Below are 16,820 nucleotides of genomic sequence, written 5' to 3'. Positions count from 1 at the left end.
CACCTCATGTTTACTTTTATTGCCAAAGTTCTGAGTGCTCTTTTTGATCACTTACTCAGCAGCCTAGATAAATTTCTCCCAAAAGCTAGGTATGCTTTAGCAACACAAAATGTAAATGTTAGCCTCAGATTTACTTGTACTACACCATCCACTTGTTAGTAGACCAGGAATCAATATGATTGATGTCTATGCAATGTGCTAACTGAGCATTATGACTAAGATTAAATACTGGGAAAAGAGGAGCAGAAGACAAGATAAGAACCTATTACAAAACGTCTGTGTGACAGAACTTTAAACATTTCCCCCCACCCACCCATTCCCCCCTCTCTCTGAATACAATTACGATTTTCAAAAATCTTACAGTAGAAGCTGAAAGGCCAGAGAAAGCACTTCTCCGAAATGGGAATCTACTTGGCTTGCAGTTCCAGCATTAACACTGCAAAATTATCTTTATGGCAGTTCCTCTATTTTCTGTGATTGGGATTTCTTTCTATGGCCTTCATTCCTTGCTATAGTTCAGCATTCCACTTTCTTCTGAAACCAAAGTTCTCAGCAATCAATCTTTTCTTACTTTATCATCAAAACCTCTTACTATTTCCTGTGCTTTCATTGGTTTTGACATTTTTTCTCATTGTACACCTGCTGGTCATATATTAATAACATATTAATTATCTGTCTGCTGAATAGCAAATGCGCTTTTTAATAATGCCACCATCTTGGATCATCATACACAAGGGAGCTCTAATATAGCCATATTAAGATAACAAAATATTTGTGAATAATATATAGCTTTATGCTGTGAGGATAGAGAATGCGCCTTGCCAGATGCAGACTTTCCATCTTCCCTGTCAGTGAAACTACTTCAGCTCAAATTTGTTTTTACTGCCTCTGGTTTTATGCTATATTGTGGCTCTGTTGTTATTTGTGCTGCTATTACAGTTTAAATTAATTTCCACTCTGAGAAAAATCTATTATAGGGTGCCTATAACCAAACAGCTGTTTTGACAGAAACTCCTGTTACGTGCAAGAATGGAAAGACTATCGAGAAACTAGATCATTTTCCCAACTACTATTTTATAAACTTAATGTGGTATTTTTATACCTTTGTCCCTGAGATAGAGAGGGTGGTGTTAGAAACTCAGAAGGCTTTCTAAAACAGAAATCTAAAGATAGGGAAGAAAAACTTCTTGTTATTTAAGAGCCATGGTGGCTCAGAGGTTAAAATGCAGTACTACAGGCTAAGTCTGCCCACTGCCAGGAGTACAATTCTAACTGGCTCAAGGTTGATTCAGCCTTCCATCCTTCCAAGCAGTGACGTGCGGTGAGGTTTATGGCTGGTGAGGCAGCAATTTTTTTAGACTTGTGGACTTCAACTCCCAGTATTCCACAGCCAGGCATACTCAGTTCCAATTTAAAGCGACAGCATTTGTTTTTCTCCTTTGCTAAATAAGTTTCCTTCTTTCTTTTTCTTCTCCCTTCCCCTCCTTCCTCTCTCTCTCCCTCCCCCTACCGCCTCCTGTAGAGGGCACTTTTTTAGAGGCTTTTTTAAACAGTTAAGCACTAAGCAGAGTCATCCATGGTGACTCTGGCAGCAACTAGCTCAGCCTGACCTCAGCTCTTGCCTTTTTCCTTTTACATTTTTTTTCTTTTCATGATGACAATAGTGAGGCTCTGCCTCCCCTGTCTCCCCTGACTGCACGTCCCTGCTTCCAAGGTTAGTAAAATGAGTACCCAGCTTGTTGGGGGCGATATACTAACTCTGTAAAGCATTTGGAGAGGGCTGTAAAGCACCATGAAATGGTCTATAACTCTAAGTTCTATTGCTATTAAAGTCCTTGGGAATCAGCCGCACAATGTGAAAAATAAACTTGTAACTATTTTGGGAGCATATTCATAATTATGAGAGAACCTTGGCAGCAAATTTGAGAGCAAATGTTTGCCCTTAATTGTATCTCAAATTGGTTGCCTGGACGGGGTTTTCAACTTGCCTAATTCTTGGTGTGATTTCATTTAAAAAGTGCCCCGTGGTTCAAAACAAAACAGCTGCTTCTCCATGATGTTTGGAGCATTTGCAAAGGGAAGAGGGGGAATCTCTACAGACAAAGAGCTGATTTCTATCCTTGTCAATGTAGTCAAGGATTATTAAAAGCTTTTCAGTAAATTTCAGTTGCTCTGTGGAGAGTAAATTAAAAGCTGTGCCTTTTGCCAGATAAGTAATAATTGCTGAGTTGAATAGTAATATAATCACCATCAGTTACATTTGAAGGCAAATTAAAAGTAGGCATCGAACACAGACATAATTGAATCATACATAAATAATGTTAAAATCTTAGGTGTCTGCCTAGAGCAAAATAAATACAAATTGCAGAAAATATGTGCAAATTGTTGTGTTACCTTTGACAAGTTTTCAAGCCACAGCTTGCTAATTTCTGTTCTTGCTTAATGTAGAGCAGCCATCAGGAAAAATAGACATCGTAGCCCCTGCTGCTTCCTATTTAAATTTGTATCAATCAAGGGCTGGAATAATTAAGAATAGAGTAGTTTTCTTTTAGAAGAAAAATGACTTTATGATTAAGCATCTGTAACATGATTTATGCCTGTTTGTTTTTTAATTGAGTTTCTGGTGTAATACTGCATGTAGAGGACACCTCCTACCTTAGTTTATTGCACAGAATGATAAGATCATAGTTAGGCTTTGCAAATGTGTCTCAAAGGTCAGCTAATCTAATCCCTGCAGAGGCAATGAATCCAGCAGCCAGCGCAGACGAAAATAGTCTTTCCCTTATTAATTCCATATTTTAAAATAATTGAGAATGAAAATATGGTCCTGATCCTATTTTTATTGCTGAATTAAATATGCTGCACATTTGGTGCAAAAGGAAGATAATAAAGTGCAACTGAGCCTATAATGGAGATAGTAGGACAATTTCTTCCAAGTTTATTTTGAGGATAAACAAATCCAAGAATAGCACTTGCATTTAGACTTATATACTGCCCCATCATGCTTTACAACCCTCTCAAAGTGATCTGTACAGAGTCAGCATCTTGTCCCCAACAATCTGGGTCCTCATTTTACCAATCTTAGAAGGATAGAAAGCTGAGTCAACCTTGAGCCAGTTGGGATCAAACTGCTGTCTGTGGCAAAGTCAACTGTCAATTCTAACTACCAGGGACGTGCAGTCACTAGAGGCAGGGGAAGTGTGGCCTCACCAGTCATGAGGAAAAGGAAAGAATTTTAAAGAATTTTTTTAAAATAATTAAAGCCAAGGTAGTTGCTGCCAGATTCCAAGTCACAGTGACTTGGAGTCTGCTTAGTGTTAACTATAGGAGGAGGCGAGAGAACTATGGGCCTCCTGTGCACAAGCAATTTTTCACCTTTTAAGAGTTAAGCAAGGGTTAAAAAGCGAACAGTTTTGTATGCAAAGGAGGCACGTGTTCTTTCGCCTCCTGTAGAGGGCATTTTTAGAGGCTTTTTAGAGTTCTCTGGGAGCAACTAGCTCAGTCTGACTCAGAGCTCTGGCCTTTCATGGGGGGCAGGCAAAAGCAGAGTTGAAATCCTCTCTGAAACAGCTGGAAAAGGTGCATGTGTGGGGAGGGGGGAGGAATTCAAAAAGTTTGATTGCATGCAGAACCATGTTGCCTTTTCAAAAAAACACACACACACACACACACATACATACACACACACAGCTGGATAAAAGTATATAAGCCCAGCTTCACTGATTACAAGTTTGAAAAGGGAACGTGATTCACCTGCAATCAAAGGCTCCGATCAGAAGGCAGCAGGGGAAGGAGGGGTATGGCAGAGGAGCTGCTTTCAAGCCTTTGGAAAATATATCCAATCCAACTTCTGTGTTTGTGTTTGTTTGAGAGTGAGTGAATGAGAGGGGGATCCAACTTCTCTGTGTGCGTGTGTCTGTTGAGAGGGGGGGAGGAAGGGAGAGAGCGAGGAAGGAGGGGGAGGGGGAAGAAAAAGAATGGGAAAACTTATTTTGCAAGGGGGAAAAATGCTGTCACTTTAAATCGGAACTGAACATGCCTGGCTGTGGAATTCTGAGAGTTGAAGTCCACAAGTCTAAAAAAATTGCTGCCTCACCAGCCATAAAGCTCACCGCATGTCACTGCTAACTACTGCACCACCATGGCTCTGATAAACTTAGAGTTTTATACTCTAAGTATAAAAAGAGGGGCTCTTAGAATTAATTAGGGGTTACCCCTTAAGTGCTGGTACAAAATTCGGAAGTGGTTAGAAGAAATTACTGAGTGAAAAATAGAACTCAAACCAGAAGCATTCTTATTAGGACTACTGGATCAAAAAATGGCCAAACAATCTCAATACATAATCATACACATACTCACTGCAGCCAGGATTTCCCTTGCACAAAACTGGAAAAAAATCAATACACCCTCAGATGAAACTACAATCAGGAAAATACTCGAATGCGCAAAAATGGATAAAATGACAATAGAACTAAAAGAAAGAGAAGAATCGGACTTCTATAAAGTATGGAATAAAATGTACAAGTGGCTAGAAAACAGAAGCCAAGACAGAAAATAGAGAATACAAATAAACGTAGATATAAATAATGAATAATATTATAAGTGTTAATATTATGTTTGTTACATTATAGGACAAAGTTATAGTGAGAGGAAGGCAATGCAGAAGGGAGAATTATAAAAGCTAAGAAAGCTGTTATAGAAAGCTGTAAAATTACTGTATATTGTTATGTATGTTCTATGTTTTGTTTTGTCTTATTGTGTGTTTTTTTGCTGTCTTTCCTATTGTTTTTAAAGATCAAAACATTTAATAAAATTATTTTTTTAAAAAGAGTTACCTCTTAAAGAGGTTAGTTGACAATCACAGCAAATGATAGATATGGATTACTGATTAGACATCATTTTAGCTAATATTTATCTTCTGATTAACTGGATTAAACTTTTTTTTCTTTTTCAAATGTTGGGACAATAATGTCTCACATGTTAATTATGTGTTAAAACTACAGGCATTATGGCAGAATGTGCTTCAGGCTTTATGACAGCTTCTTAAACTGGAGGTGATTCATTTCTAAGCATGCTTCTCACAGAGTTCTCTTTAATAAGATTTATTGAGTGGGATCGGATTAGGTTATACACAAAATTTCTGTTTCTATAGACACTGCAGTAGGAGAGTTATGTCAGTCTATGGTGGCAAAAAATTGCCACGAGTCTAGTAGTACCTTTTTCAAATAAATTTTATTAAAAGGCAGAAGTTTCATGAGCTACTACTCATTTAATCAAATTAATATCCATTGAGTAAAAGCCTTCAGAACTCGAAGGAACTTACTTCTGGCTACAAATGCAAAGCATTGCATTATGAATGGATACTAAATTAACTTCTTTTTTGGAAACTTGTTACAAATGACAGCGAATCCTCAGTTTATAGGAATATAAATAAATATTTTTGGTAAAAGCATTTTAAAAGCTTAAAATTCCAGCATATGAAATAAGCTTCTTTGCTTGGAAAAGAATATTTCAGTAGTGACTGTTTTGCCACCAAGGATGAAGAATGGAAAGAAAAGCATATTAATTTTCATGAATTAAATTTTAAATAACATGATTCTTTATCTTGCTCATCTCTGCTTTGCTATATTCTTCAGCCATTATGAAATCAAAGTAAATAACCTACTGACAATTATTTTCCCCAAATCATGTAAAATAAATGTGATTGATCCTTTTTCTATTGTTTTGGTTATGAAAAAATGGGGTATTATAAAGGCACAGCCTTACAAAGATCTATACATTTTGAACTTATTTGAATTATATAGCTTTTGCTAGTTTTGTTCATGTTTAATTTATATTTATTTTGTGACAGTGTGATTCCAGCATGAGGATTCTGTGTACAACAAATACATTTATTTTTTAGCTGAAACTATGTTTTTGTTAATAGGAAAATTAAAATAAAAGAATGTGAAACTATCTCTTTAAACATCATATATATGGCTTCAGAGAAAATACTGAGCAATTTTGTTGGCTTACTACCCCCACTGTGTATCTTAGATTTTAAAAAAATACATCTGCGCCAATATTTGCCCTCCAATTTCTAGAACGTTGGTTTTGTCTTTGAAAGGGCTTCCATTTTTCTTCTTTAAAATAATGTTCAGAAAGCAATGTATTTCCATGAAACTGAATGCAATGAATAAATATGCAAGACTGTATTCTCTGTTTCTAGAATTCTGCACATCAGAAGCCCCAAGACGATCATATATTCTCAGTGGTTTTAACATAAGTGCTTTCTGTAAAATGCTGGAGGTTTAAAGGTTAAAGACCACTTTATTTTTCTGGAACTCATTTATAAAAGAGATTTTATTGGACTGTATTTGCTTTTTATTAGCTTCAAGCAACAAACACTCATTTCTCAATGATAAGTAAAGGATAGGACAAGTAATATAATCAGAAAAATATGGATAGCATCAATGCAAAAAAATGGCAATTATCCAGGCTGGTCACATTCAATGAATAAAGAGATGTGACTAAACTTTTAGTACATGTCTAATTATACCCTGCTTTTAATAGGTTCTCTTTTCATTCTTTGTTTTGGCATTGGAATTTAACCAAAAGTACTCAATACTTTTCTTTTAATTAAAACTCATTGTTATTTGCATTTTTTTGTTTGGGAACAGCCTTGAAAGGATTTATATCTTTTCTTAACTGCAGATTAATGAACCTCAGTTTATGTATGAACGCGTGCATATTTATTTTTGTTAAAAATACAATACCGCAACAATATTATGCAATCAATTTGTCCTTTCCCTTCCAATGCAAATAAAACCCAGTAAATAATCTGACCTCAAATACCCCACTTTCCTGTTTTGGTTGCAACAATTTAATTGTAGGGGGAGATTTCAAGATCTTTTGGAATATAATACCAGTAATATTAGACTATCACCAAAGTTTGCATAGCCAACATGTTCAGCTGGAAAGGAAAAGGTTTGGGATTGTTTTTAGAAACAAAATTGGGAATGCTGAGACTTGTAGCAATTTTTTATTTGCAGCTACTAGATTCTGCAAATATCATGCTGCCAAAAATTTAAGGCAACCCAATTAACAATGGTATCACTTTTCTTCAACTGAGGGGCAAGGGTAAAATAAGAACACTAAAATTCAAATAGGATTAAATTACCTGTTTGGTTTTTAAAAAAGGGCTCTCAAAAGTCAAACATTCTGGACTTGCCTCCTTCAATAATGTCACCGTATTCACATCAAATGGCCCTCATCTATCCCATTTTGAATGATTTTTAAAAGTGTATTCACAAAGTAAATTAATATTATTATATACAATTGAATGATTATAGTACATTATTTTTTATAGTTTCTTCTCCTGTATATATTCTTTCAAACATTATTTCTCCACCCTTGTGAGCCAAATAAAATCTGCAATTGCCTTGTGAAGTAGGCACTCAAACAGAAAGGCTGTTTTCAGCATCATCTATGGTTTCTCAGTGATACTGAGGCTTTGTCAAGAATAGGTGGAGATACAGACCTCTGTTGTGTGACAAAATGTTTGTTAGAAGATAGAAGCAATGGGAGTTTTAGAATGTATCTACGTACACAGAATTTGCTGAACATCAAAGGATTGATTGCATTATGCCCCCACATTGTCATACACTGGGTAAAATATTATGCTAAGGTGTAGCACAAGGCAAACTTCACACATTATTTTAGCAGCTTCAAAAAGAAGTGTCATATTTGTAATATTTTTTTACCTCTTTCTAATGAAATGGTTCAGAACTGTTCACAAAGGAATGAATACCGGGACGGAGGGAATATTTTCCCCTTGCCAAAACAGGACTGAACAGGACTGACAATTCTTCACTCCAGGATGTGCATCCAAATGAAATAAAGCAGTACAGAGAGATGGCATCTGAAATAAGATCCATACTGGGAAAGGGAGGGCTAAACTGACATCCATTTGCCTTTCCTGTTACTTGGCTCAGGGAATATCAAATGCCACAGCAGAGGGTCCAAAGAGAAAGAACAGATGTTCTCCTCTTGCTTCTAAACAACAAAACTGCCAGTAATAGGGGGGGGGGGAGTTTCTGTCTATTCCTTTCATTTCCTGTGATTTCTATAATAACATGACATCCTATAACATTGAATATAATGCCTATATTTCTATAGGAACAATAAAAAACCTTGAAGTATCCACTGCTTACAAGCTAGGAGACATGTTTTTCGGGGGGACAGGAAGAGATGGGGATGTTCCAGGAAAACAAAAACACAGGGATATATATTATCATCATTACTATTGTTACTTCAAATGAAGATGACTCCAAATCTAGATGATCTCCCCCATGGAAAAATAGAGGAGAAAAAAATGATAAACTGTCTAAAAGAAATAAATGCTGGAGATTTCACCGCCGTTAAATACATATGTATACTTTATGCATATATGTACCATATATACATGGCTACCAAAAATTACATTCCAAAACTAATAGTTGAATTAATAGTAATTAATTAAAACTGATTGCCTGTAATTTAAAGTACAGGCACAACTTACAACTTTAACTTACAAAAACACAATTGAGCCCAACATTTCTGTTGCTAAGTGAAACATTTGCTAAGTGAATTTTGTCCCATTTTATGACATTTCCTGCCATAGTTGTTAAGTGAATCACTGCAGTGATAAGGTAGTAACACAGTTGCTAGTTAAGTTTGGCTTTCCCATTGACTTTGCTGGTCAGAAGGTTGCAAAAGGTGATCACCTAGGACACTGCAACTGTCATAAATATGAGTCAGTTACCAAGTGTCTGAATTTTGATCACATGACCATGAGGATGCTGCTTTGTAACTTTGAACATTCACTAAATGAACTATTATAAGTCGAGGACTACCTGTATTCTATTTGTAAAATTTACTTGGGTTTTTTTTGTCTTGTTGCATGTAAGCATTACAAAGTCAAAGGTGATGGATTAGATCACTTGGTAGTTGCTTCAGCAGAATGAACAATTGTCAGCTCTTCTTTTGAGTACTAATCCTTTTGGAAAAATAGGGGAAAATGAGTGAAAAGAGGTAAGGTATGGAATTTTAAAATGTTTGCAGCATTTGATATTGGCAAGTTTCAGAACAGAAACTGAATCTTGAAATTTAACATAGCATGAAAAACATGTTTTCTAATCAAAAGAATTTGAGAATCCTTTTAATGTTCCATTTATTTATTTTTTCTGAACTTCATAGCGAAAGAAATGAGCCAGTCAGGAAAATTATAAATTAGTGGATATTATTCCCCAGGTATCCTTTGGTTCTGAAATTCAGAGCTCTTTAAGGATTTCTGTAGAATATCATAAATTTCATCATATTTGCATCATCACTGTGTTATTATTAGTATTATAATTCTTGATTAATAACAAAACACATATGCTATTACTCATTTGTCTTAATAAATCATGAACTTTTATTTTATTTTTTATTTTTTCCCCTCTCAGGAAGAAAAGAATATGCAATGATGTAACAGCATTTATTCCAATGGTCATTCACCTTCAATCTTCTTTAAATTTATGCTAAACACATTTTACTCATAATTACCAAATAGTTTATATAGTTATAGTTATACTCATCTGGAGACAATTAGGAACTGATTTAACTGCTGCAGGAGTATATAGAGATATCATTCAGTGTGACTTTTTACTGCGGTTGACCGAAGCTTCCTAAGGGCTCCATAATGTGATCAAAAGGTCATGCAAATGAATCATATATTTTTCAGTCAAACTGCTTCCTTGTCAATTTATGTATGAACTTATCAAGATGCCTCATAATATTAAACTTAGTCTTTAATAAGTGCTTGTTTATATACAGACTAATAAATTTTCACTTCTGAAAAATATCACCCTTGACCAGAGGTGGCATTCAGCAGGTTCTGACCAGTTCTGGAGAACCAGTAATGGAAATTTTGAGAACCTGTAAAAACTACCTCTGCCTGGCTCCACTTCCATCTATTCTCTGCCTGATCTAGAGGAAATGGGGAATTTTCAATAACCTTCCCCTGCAGTGGAGAGGGAATGGAAATTTTACAGAATCCTTCCCCTGGAATGGGGTGGGAATGGAGATTTTACAGTATCCTTCCCCTGTCATACCCACCAAGGCATGCCCACAGAACCAGAAGTAAAAAAAGTTGAATCCCACCACTTCCTATTACCCACCCACCCCAAATGCTGCATTTGAAGCTACTTCTGTCCTTGATGGTTCTAACAATGGAGTAACATTTACTTATATTTACTTTCCTCCCTGGTGTTAAGAATTCAGTAACTGTCTCAAACAGCTTTGTAACCCCACAAAGTATTCATTGCCATACTTCATAGAGAAAAAGAAGGTCATCTCTCACCTGGATATCTCCCCCAGGCCTTTTAGGACTACGGATGATATTCCCACCCTCATCAACATTTGAAAACAGAAAAGCAACAGCAGAGTGGGATTGGGTCTCATGAAGTGTGTAGGAGAAACATTCAGACTGCATTCACAATGAAAAAAACCTAGGTAGTGAATAAAGGTCTAAATGGAACTATGGAACTATGAAACAGAATTATTATTTTTTCTGCACAATAGTTTAGTTAGCTAGCTCATATTTTAAGTCAAGCCCACAGGCTTGAATTACAGTTCAGTGATTCCTGTAATAAGGCACAGCTAGGAACAATAGAGTTACAGTACATGCATTAGGAAGGATTCTCTTTTAACACTCAAAACAATGGTTTTCACAATAACTTGCAATAATGAGGAAATAATAACATGTGAGTATTACATCATCATGCAACTGCCACAGGCATAGATTTGTGTCATGACACCTCACATTAATGATATCATTTGCATGATGACATCATCATTGTTTGCCATTGTTTACATCTCCTCACCACTTCTATAGTCATCCATGACTAAATTACATTTTTGTCTTGAACTCAAATTTCTTTTTCCTGACTTTGTATTGGTTGCAGTTCTCCTTATTGTTCCTCAAGGTTATTTCTACTTCCCATTACACAAATATTTCAGGAAAGTACATTTTAATGACTTGTTATGTGAAATTTAATAACAATAAACTGTTTAAACAGGTTGTTGCAGAATATACAGATTATCTTTCACTGGAGATGTTTAAGCGGAGGCTGAATGACCTTCTGGCTATTGAAACCCACTGAATGTGGGTGGAGGATAGTGGAAAACATGGTAGTGAAGAAACAAAATGTGGTTTTCAGTGCTTGCAAAAAGAGGTAGGAGAAGTCAATATTCTGTACTAATAACATTGAAGATTATGAGGTCATTGATAGCTCACTGCACAGAGTACATACTTTTATCCATTGAAATATTAGAAAAGGTTCATCACAAAACCTGCCATTTTGACTATGTATTGCATGCAAAATGTAAATGCAAATACTGTACAGCATCAATCAAGTTAGATTAGGTCCCATTGAACAATAGAATTGTTAGAAGACAATTCTCCTTCTTTGTCTTTGCTTTGTTGTCACTCATTACAAGGATTGGGAAGCCAATGAAGAGCAGTATTAAGATATGTACTCATCAAATCTACGGTATTTATATTCTTTTTCTTATATATTTACGGCAAGATATATATTTTCTCATACAATGTTCAATTTTCTTACCACCATCCCCATATAAAACAATAGAGAATGTCAACTGTCTTCTGGAAGAGACCAAGGACGCTAATGGTTAACACATGCCATAACATCACAATGCAAATTCTGTTCCTTTTATATTTGTTTGTGATGTTGCAAAACTAGAATTGACCATGTGTTAACATTTTCTCATCATTGTGATTAGGAATGGGCAACAGTATATGGGATGTTTAGCTTTCTTAGTAGCCAGTAATAATAGCAGTGAAATTTAAGATTTTTAATTTGGTACTTGTACTCTACCAAGACATAGAAAAGAAGAAAGGCAAGAGGCTTGCTTCAGAAGAAGAAAGAGATGGAAGCTTGCTTGGGGAGGCAGCCAACCAATCTCTCTCTCTTTTAGGTATACTCTTGCTGCCTTACCCTACATGACACTAGGAAATATGTTGGACTACCAGATGTGGGCTGCCAAAAACTAGGAAAGAAGAAAAGAGATGCTCCTATAGGCTTTTTGCAATCCAGATTTAGTAAATCTGTGGAAGAGAAGACAGAAGCAGACTATACAAAAAAAGCACACAAAATGTGAGTCCTCCAGAGGTGGACAAGAACAAATTTTAACAAATCTGGGCCAATAATTCCAATGTCTGTTACCTGTGATAGCCTGTGAACATAAGCAGTTTCTATTCAACTGTCACTCACAGAAGCTTAATGAGCAATTACAAGCCAGTCATTCTCAGTCCAAACTAGCTCAGAGAATTGTTGTTATACAATGTGCTTTCCTTATGTGTATTTAATGTTATAAATAAATGTGTCCTTTGAACAATTCCCTCAGAAATACTTTAATTATCAAATCAATTTTCATTTATTAATGGGTTTCTGAATAAATAATCTATACATTAAGAAATACCATGATGGAAAATTGATAATGTTGTTCTCTATTTACTGTGTTTCACCGAAAATACGACAGGGTCTTATTTTTTTTGACACACAAAATATGGCCTTGGGTTTATTAAAGGGGAGGGCTTATTGTTTTTGGGTTGCCGGGCGGCTGCTCCCTTGCGACCAGGCTCCCAAAGAGCCGGGCACAGCCTCAGGGTCGAATGTTGAGCTGTTGCAGCAGCAGCAACACAGCAGCCATGAGGTGGCCACACTCGTGAGCAGCCGCCCAGCAATCCCCCTTTCCAGCCGGTCACAGCACCACTGACCGATCTAGCAGTATCTGGAAGGCACCAAGCAACACAAGTGCCTTTTTGCTGCCCTTTGCCTCCCACAGCACGGCACCTTCGGAATGCCTCTAGGTGAGTGACTGGGACTATGCATGGCTGGAGAGGGGGGGTTGCACGAGTGGCTTTTCCGCTCCCCGCTCGTGTGACTCGCAGGCTCATGATCCCCTTGGATAACTCTACAGTACCTGCAGAGCCAGGGCATCTTAGCTGCTTGGACCACCTGCTGCTTGGGTTTTTTGGGTTTTTTTAGGCTTTCAAAGCACGGAGGATGGATGCTGCTCTGGAAGTACGCTCTATGGTAGCATACAACCATAGAGCATACTCCCAGAGTCGTATCCTACCTCCGTGCTTTGGAAGCTGCAACGGAGGATGGATGCCGTTCTGGGAGTATGCTCTATGGTTGTACGCTCTGCAGCCCACAACCATAGAGCGTACTCCCAGAGTGGCATCCATCCTCCATGCTTTGAAAGCTGAAAAGAAACAAGCGGCGGGCGGTGCCAGCAGCGGAGAGTTAGCCAAGGGCATAATGAGCCTGCGAGTTGCACAAGCAGGGAGCAGAAAAGCCGCTCATGCAACCCCCCCTCTCCATCCATGCAGAGCCCCATTCTCTCATCTAGGGGCATTCCGAAGGCGCTGAGCCGTGGGAGGCGGAGGGTGGCGAACAGGCACTGGGTGTTGCTTGGTACCTTCCAGGTACCACTAGATCGGTCAGCGATCAGGCACTGGGTGTTGCTTGGTACCTTCCAGGTACCACTAGATCGGTCAGCGGTGCTATGCCCAGCTGGAAAGGGGGGTTGCCGGGTGGCTGCTCACAAGTGCGGCCACTTCATGGCTACTGTGTTGCTGCTGCAACAGCGCAACACAGCCATTGAACCCTGAGGCTGTGCCCAGCTCTTCAGGAGCCCGCTCACAAGAGAGCAGCTGCCTGCAACCCCCCCTCTTCAGCTGGGCACAGTGCCGCTGACTGACCTAGCGGTACCTCAAAAGCACCAAACAACACAAGCACCTTTGCCCCTCACTTTGTTCCCACGGCTTGATTCCTTTGGGATACCACTAGGTCGGCGAGCAGTGCTCTGCCTGACCAGAGGGGGTGGGATTGTCCAAGGGGCTTATTTTCGGGGCTGGGCTTATATTTTTGCCCACGCGAAAAATGTGGCAAGGCTTTAGTTTCAGGACAGGTCGTATGTTGGGGAAAACACGGTACTTAGTGATTATAACCTACAAAGCAAGAATTGCAATTTCATAAAAAAAATCTAAATAAATGCAACAGAAAGACGTTAAACATTCACATCCTAGCATATAATGCTTAGGAGTAAATAAATGAAAAGTTTGCCTTTGCGCTTTTTGACAGCATGCCTTGGAGTCTAGCTTTTGTTTTCCATCACAAACATTTATCTTGATGCCAATCTTGCATTTCATCCTTAGAACAGTCTTCCAGTTCATTGAGCTAAGTCTTTTGTCTTCAGTTTTTGTTCACGTTGTAATATTTTTCTTCGCAATTCTACCCATTTGCTGAGGACACGTTTAAATGTTTTTGGAAGCTGTACAAGATTCCATTTAAAGAAGGAAATAAATCCACATCAGCCTCAGGCTGGATATTTTTTTAAAAAAACACAGAACCTTGATTGATGATCTTTCAAAGAACATTAATATCTACCATGCGGTAGTTCCTTTGGGCCTTATTGTAAAAAACAAGAGCTTATCACTTCAATAATCCAACAATTGTTTCATTTCTGTACTAAGAAAAGAGAGAATCAGTCAATTACAAATTGCAAAAACTATTATTGCCTAATAGGGCCTCGCTAGCTAGGAAACTAATTTTCTACATAGTGCCAAAGGCTTTATTTACAGCAAGGATGTGGAAACTACAACTTTGCAAACGTTACTGGACTACAATTTCCAGTATTTTTCTGACCACAAGATGTTGCACTTGTTTTCTACTCCATTGGCCAAGCAACAATTCATTCTAAAATTTATTTATTTTCAAAATTATTTTCAAAAATTAATTATTTTCAAAAGTGGGACACATACAAAATCCATACACATACTGCATGTGTACACACACGAGTGAGAAAACAACCTCAAATTGTCAAAATGAAAATTTTACACTTTGAATAACCATTAATTTTTCTACAGTCGTTCTTCATGAGCGCTTTATAACAAAAATCACCAGGAATTTTTCCTTGGTTTTCATCTGTGGCCACATCCCCAAATACATTTTGATTCTAACCAGAAAATGAATTTTCATTTCATATGTGATAGCTATAAATGAACGTATTATTACTATCTTCATATCAGAGTCATTGCTATTCTATTTTTGTGTACATTTCACATTTGTGTATTCTTTCTTAAGACAATGAAATACGGGTTCTACTTCTCTATTACAGGCAATTGAACTTAGAGACTTCCTGTTTTCTTGGAAGAAGCATGAATTATAGCTTATTTTCTAGTAGATTGGCTTGTCCAAAGGACGGAATTCTGCTTGTTAATAATATATTCACTGAAGTGATCCTAAAATACGTTTTAGTATTAGGTTCTATGAGCTCAAAAGTGGAGGCATTTTTTGTCAAAGTGTGATTTATCTTGCCCAGACATTCTTGTGTAGAAACAATGTGATCCTGAAATTTGACCTGGTGCTTTGACCTGGTGCCACCTTGGCTCTAGGAGCCAAGGTGGCGCAGTGGTTAAATGCAGCACTGCAGGCTACTGCTAGATCAGCAGGTCAGCGGTTCAAATCTCACCGGCTCAGGGTTGACTCAGCCTTCCATCCTTCCAAGGTGGGTAAAATGAGGACCCAGATTGTTGGGGGCAATATGCTGACTCTCTGTAAACCGCTTAGAGAGGCCTGAAAGGCCTATGAAGCGGTATATAAGTCCACTGCTATTGCTATTTGAGAATGTGAGGGACAGGTTGGGTGAAATGCAGACTGAATTCAGGCAAGATTGAACAGCAGTTGGTAGAGATGCCTGCTGAATTAATGGATGTTTTATTTTAATTTCATTCAATTATTGTGTTTTCATACTTTATCTTTTTGAATAAGCAGCAAACAAAAGTTTGTTAATTAATTGATATTTTTTTCCCTGAGAAATACTTCCAAACTATTCTGTCTTCATATATTATAGGGTAACTGGCATTGTTTTATGATCACAACTATACTGTATCCATTAGTGAACTTTTATGACTCTTAATTTGTTCTATCATTATCCCTTATGGTTTACAGTAAAGTTTCTATTTACCAAGACTAAATAAAAGCCAACTATAATGAAATTACTGCAAAGCAGCAAAAGTTCCCTGGTAGATAATGTATCACTTTAGTTGTTATGACTCATAAGTTACTGCAACACTATAAATGTAGACTGCATGTAATTATCTAGCCAGCTATATTGCAAAACAAGTGTAAAGTTGTGTTAGCAAATGGATAAAATATGTTGTTCAATTGATTTTGGGGAGGGAAGGAAAAGGCCAACTCCATTAAAGCTAAGAAAAACAAGTGGCAGAAGCAAACTTATTTTAATTCTGAGATGGCAAATTATCTTCAGTCAAACAGAGGTCTTGTGCTTTGGTACTTAGCTAATAAAAAGATGCCATTCTGTTAATGAAACAGAACATAATGGATGATGCTGGAAAACCACTTAAATTTTTTCCACTTAGTGAGATAATGAGTGATACTGAAAAAAGAACAATAGATAGCAATCCCTTCCCTTTAAGTATTTGAATAAAGGTAAACTTCCTTCAATCTAGCTACTTCCAGAGTCTTAGAAGGCAATTCACATCATCTCCCGCTGGACTGTCAAGGTAGCTCCTGACTGACATTTTATCACAATTGGGTTTTCTTACATTGGAAAATCTCAGAGTCACCCATCTTATAAATTGCAATGGACAAATGAATGAGAATTGACCAATCTAAAAATGTCACATTAGTTTTATTAACTATTAGACTACCTCATTTATCTTGAAAATTGTTTCAGGGTAAAGTTCTACTGGAAGGAGCTTTCCTTTT

This window comes from Thamnophis elegans, chromosome 8 (assembly GCF_009769535.1).
Source record: "Thamnophis elegans isolate rThaEle1 chromosome 8, rThaEle1.pri, whole genome shotgun sequence".
Lineage (NCBI taxonomy): Eukaryota > Metazoa > Chordata > Lepidosauria > Squamata > Colubridae > Thamnophis > Thamnophis elegans.
The sequence above is the reverse complement of the archived record's forward strand: the minus strand, read 5'-3'. Positions refer to the sequence as shown.